Source organism: Solanum pennellii, chromosome 1, assembly GCF_001406875.1.
Source record: "Solanum pennellii chromosome 1, SPENNV200".
NCBI lineage: Eukaryota > Viridiplantae > Streptophyta > Magnoliopsida > Solanales > Solanaceae > Solanum > Solanum pennellii.
The window spans coordinates 36,797,190-36,803,189 of NC_028637.1; positions in this window are offsets into that span (position 1 = coordinate 36,797,190).

The following is a 6,000-nucleotide window of genomic DNA, read 5'->3' on the forward strand; positions in this document are numbered from 1 at the left end:
GTCTTAAAATTAGTTATACTTATGTTTATAGACATTATATTGTTTTTCGCGATGTTTGGAGGTCAAACGTCCAAGAACATCCAAGACGTTTGGAAGTTAGCCTTAAGACGCTCATGTGTGTCTTGATGGGGACTATCCTTTTTGGACTGGTTAAGTGTATTTGTTTTGTGTGAAACTGATATGGGAGGTCTAAAACTTGATAAGGGTTATATTTACGTTGGAAGTGTCAAGGTACGACTTCTAAATGGACCCACAAAAGGGCCCACAAGAAAGACCAAAAGCTATCAAGACACTGCCTTGGAAGTGTCAATCGACGAGGCAAACGATGGCCAGTTGGTTGACCAACGGACCATTGGTGGGGCCTTTTCATGGACACTCAGCATAGACAACGATCAAACAAAGTTCAGGCCAAGGACAAATCGATGGAAGCCACAGACGGCCCATCGATGGACCTACTGTCCATCGATGGTGCCGTCGATTGTGTCCTGCAATTGGTGCCTTGCGCACTGTTTTATTGAGGTGTGAATGGGAAATTCACCCCACGTACTAACCTGACTCTAATTGACTTATTTACCTATTTTTGGGTGTATATAAGAAATCTAAAACGTGACCAACCCATTCACTTAAATTGAATCTTCCCTCCAAAACCAATTCTCTCTAGAAACCTCCATTGTCGTTGAAGCTCAAAAACATCTTGTAAATTTGATTCTCATGGGTTATCCACCAAGTTTTAGAGGTTTTAAACTAGATAAAGGAATGGTGATCCTTCATCTCTAGTTATCCTTCCATCTAGAGAGTTAATCTCAAAGTGTTCAAAGAGAAAACATGATCAAATGTCTTATTCTTCAATCTAGCCATGTGTTCTTTATCAAAACGTTTTGAATGGTTAAATCATTATTAATTGATGTTAATGGATTGGTTTTCACGTGATTTTAATCCAATTGCATGATGAACCCATGTTCCTTCCCTAAATCGATTTAGCCCTTGCATGGGCATTGCTATCATGACTTGTTAATGGTGGTGATTCTCTTACGTGGAGTTGCTTAAAAATATTGTTATTTACGTGAATTAATGTTTAATTGATTATGAATAATCCATTTGGATCAATGTATGAAGGGTTGAACATGCATAGCCTAGTTATCAATGTGATCACTGTAATGAGGGTTCTTAATTGTATCAAAGTGGATTGTAATCATGTTATGTTGTTTGTATCCACAGTTTTAAGTTTATATTAGGTTTTAATTATGGATATTAATATTGTATGATCAATGTAAAGAAGGCTTATATGAATTGAACTAGGTTCTTCTAGTCTATCAAATGGTAACTTGTGATCTTGATGTTAGGTTGGTTGTCTTGTATCTTGATATAAGTATAATTGGTTCATGATGTTGTTTATGGTCAATTATATCTTATCTACTGCATATAATAGGTTATAATGATTAATGATTTGTTGGTATCTAATCTGGATTGAATCTTGAAGACTTGATTCCTAATTCTTCTCTATTGTAATTCCACGATTGTTCACTGTAATCTTGACCTCTAGGCAAATTGTAGTAGGATTTCGTCTAATCCATGGAATCTTTAACTAATGCCTTTTTGGTGTATTATTGATCAACTATGAGCATGGAAAATGGATAATAAAAGTGAGAAAGAATTGATAAGAGAATCAACTTTCCTTCACATTCTATAAATTTTGATAATGCCATGAACATAATGTGATCTAAATGTTAGGGTAGACAAATCATGATTTCGTTTAAGTAATGATCTCTTTAGCGACTGCCCTATATATGAATTGTTGATTAACAAGGTGTATTTATCAATTATTATCAAAGGATGAGAAATTGGAAAGAATGCTTATCTCCTCTGCATTCCTTATAGTATTGTAGTTGATGAAGCCTTGTATGGAATTATGTGGTATGGTCCACTTATGGTGGCAGTGTTTACTTTATTGTTATTATATATGTGTTGACCATGGCCTTAAAGGCAAGTTGATGATTATATGAAGGAGTGGTTATGATGATCACCTTATCTATAACTTGTGCCTAGTCTTCTTCTCTAGTTGTCAATCTAGGTGATGTTACTATGGTTATGAGCATGTAAATGGCTCTGTTAAGGTTATATGCACTTGCTGCCTATGATAAGGTTTTATAATGCTATATGTGATGTAAAGCTAAGATAGGTACATAAAGACTAAAGATTACTATAAGAATGTTTTATGTCTTAAATAAACAAGTCTTATGCTATGCTAACCATTCTATGATGTTGTGTATCTACCATTCACTAGGATGACTTGATAGAAGTACTAGCATAGGCAAGGGGATGGGACTTCTACTATGCAATGCACATGTGCACTTTGGTGGGATAGTTCCTAGGCTGGTCTTCTAAGGACATACATAGGATTGTTAGAACATGTTACAAATATGACATATATGATATGATGCTAAGTATATGATTTGATGAAGTAGGAATGTGCATATTTCTTGGAGTGTTGATATGAAAGGATTGCTCATATAGGTAAACATATAGACTTATCCATTGATATATGAACATGTGTGACATTAAATGTTATGTGAAAGGTTTTCTCACATATATGTATACACACACATGCATGATGATCTAGTCAATGGAGGAGCCTTGAAAGGTATGCTCAAGTGTATCCTAAACTAGATAGTGCTAATACATATGCTATGTCCATGTGAAAGGATCTTCTCAAATAATTTAGGTTGATGAACTTTCATCTATGATCTATGAGCTAGGCATATGAGGGGATGAATCTCCTAAGACTATAATTTATAATGTGATGTAATAATAAATTTTTAATAAAAGGAACTTATCTTAGCACCGAATGAACTTGAAGCTGAGGGGTGTCCCTTTCCATTGTAGGAAGGTAGGTCACCATTGACCTCACGGGGTGGATAGCCTCATGACCCAAAAAGGTTGCTAGAGTTGATGTTTGCATAAAGCCCCCAAGTTACATAAACTATGCTTGCCACATAGGATCTAGCAAGTGATATCACCTAATGTGCTTCTATGATACTCATATATTACCTTGGCAAGTAAGATGCCCTCTTTTTGGTGTGAGGGGACAAAACTGAATTCCATGTTTAGCACCCATGGTCTTAGTGTTGGTTAAGGATATGTTTCCCTAAAGTAAAATTGACAATGGAATTAAATGATTAAGATCCTAACTAGGAGGACTTAATGGAGGTTAATTAGAATAAGTGGAAGTAATGAACCCATATACACATTGCACAAGTAGCTCCTTAGGATGTCCTAGGAAGGTGACCTAATGTGGACGTTTATGAGTATGTTTTTATGCATGGAATGGTAGTAATTGTCTATTTGTCATGAATATGTATATGGTATGACTCTATCTGATGTGGTCTTATTCTTACATGCGCTATGTGAGCCTTAATGATTATATGATGAAGATTGTTGATATAAATGGAGTTGTTCTTATGTGTTATCTTGATGTATGAAGTGTTAAGGTTTGTGATCTCATGAAGGGTTTACTAAGAATGTATGGGGTTATGGGGATTCATATGTTCATTGCAATAGTAGACAAAGATTTTGGGTCATGAACAAGGTCTAATAATGATGTTTGTGAAGTGAAGTCATTATATGTGTAAGTTGATGTAGCTTACTGTGATGTTCCTAAGGTTTTGAATTAAGTGTGTCTATCAGGTTCTATACTTATATGATCATATGTGATGACTTTTGTAGGTTTTATGTATGCTTTAATTTGTGACATTAAGGTGATGTATTGCACCAAGTATCTTTAGAGGTTACTTCGGAGGTTAATGAATAAAAGAGAAGATAGTTGACTGTTAAGGGAAATTACCTCACTGTAATGTGATTTGAAAATATCATAAATTCTATATGTGATCTTATGTGATATTTTGCCTTTGAATATGTTTATATGTAGTATGTGAATGATATAACTACTATTGTCTAAAGGTTTTATGAAGATTACTCAAAAAGGCATGAAGTATGATTTCAAGAAAATGTCCCTTCTAAATGCATGTTTTTGCATGGTTGCCATACTTGGTGCATTCCTGTAATAATTCCATTCTTCTTTAATTTTACACAAAGTGCAGGTTATGGATGCTTAAAGGATGTCTATACGATTGAGGAGCTTGATATGTCATTCCGAAGCTCAAGGAAAGGGGTCCTTAAGTTCCAAGGATTCCCTACTCACGTCTTACTATAAAAGTTTTTTAAATATCGTATAGTTATGTCTTATGTTATAAGGTATGCGTCCCTAATGCATTCTAATGTTGTTGAGTCTAAGATGGAAAACAAACTTAGGGTCTAAATATTTACTATGACTTATATTATATATATATATATATATGAAGTGATGTTTCTAGCATATGATGTGCTATGAAAAGTTTTAAATTTTCGACTAAATTTACTATGACAATGCAATGAATGATAATTACGGGCTTGTATAAGACCTCCGAGAGGTCAAGTACTCCATCTTACTTCTAAGGGGTGCTCCCTGGATGTGACGGAATGAATTTTTAGTCTTTGAGATTTTGTTACTTAAGGTAGATATTGTTGTTTTAGCTACTTCTTTAAGGGCTATATTATGATGAATTGTTGAGTAAAATTTTATATGTGGTGGAATATTGGATTAAAGGGTAAGTTGGTTATGTTGTTTAGCTTTGATTAAGGAATGCTCTTGTGTGGTATCGTCCACCTTCTTAGCGGCGGTGTTTACTTGAATTGAATGAATGTGTAGTTGCTTGTGCATTGTGAATGAAGCCATGAAGGCATATTATATGGAAAAAAAAATAGATATGAAGTTATTCTTGTTAATGTATTTTTATGAAGATTATGAAAAGTATGCTTAGGATTATGTATAAATGACTAATATGATTATGTGAAGCATGATAAAGAGTGTGAAGTAATGAAAGAAGGTCAAAGCATATATAGCATTAAATATGAATTAAATGATGCTTATGTGCAAGGTGTGCTCACGTGTACACACACTCACTTGAATGAATGAATGAAGCTAAGTTAAGTCAAAAGGGAAACTTTAGGGTGAACACTCATTGAGAGTAGATATGAAGTGTTTAGTAGAAACCACACTATTCCAAGATCTTTCTAATATAGGTTGGAGGATAGATACCCTTCGTGAGTTGAGATGTGGTGCCCAAAAGTTATCCTTGACCTTTACTAATGAATGTTGAGAATCCTTCGGGAGTTATGCTTAGCATGAAGAGAATATGAAGAAGGGGTGGTTACACTTCGTGAGTTGAGAAGTTGTATTCCAATGTACCTCTTGAGATGAGTAGTCCTCTTTGGTAGAGAATGAGTCACTTAGTAGAAATATCTCTGTCCCTTAACTATGCGCCCGCATGGGTGTAGCGATTGGGCAAGCCATGTAAAAGCTAAACAAATAAAAGTAAGACCTCACCCTAGGAAAGTGAGGGGATCCTTCTCATATACGGGATATATCGGGATTCAATGTTTATCTCTTATGGTCTATGTCAGTTAAGTTAACTCCCACAAAAGTAATGAAAGTGCTAAGTCTTCTAAAAGAGTGTACTACTTAGGGTGGGTAATGGAATGAGACGCTATTTATCCATTGCACTAGGTAGGCATTCCGAAAGAGGAGTCTTGGTGAGACTTATATGTATTGAATGAACTAAGTCTCCTACAAGAATGTACTACTTAGGGTAGGTAGTGGAATGAGACGCTATATATCCATTGCCATAAGTAGACCTTCTGAAAGGGGAGTCTTGGTGCCAAACCTTCTAAAAGAGTGTACTACTTAGGGTAGGTGGTGGTATGGGAAACCATCTACTCATTTCTCTAAGTAGGCATTCCGAAAGGGAAGTCATGGTGTGTTGCTTGAGTGTTATTCTAATATCTTTTCAATGAGTGGGGGCTTGTTCTCCAAAGGTAAGTAAGCCAAAAAAGGTTAGTCTTGAGTATCACTTTGGTGTTTATTGAAGAAGGTTTATGTGTAGTTCCTTCATGTCTTACCTTGGT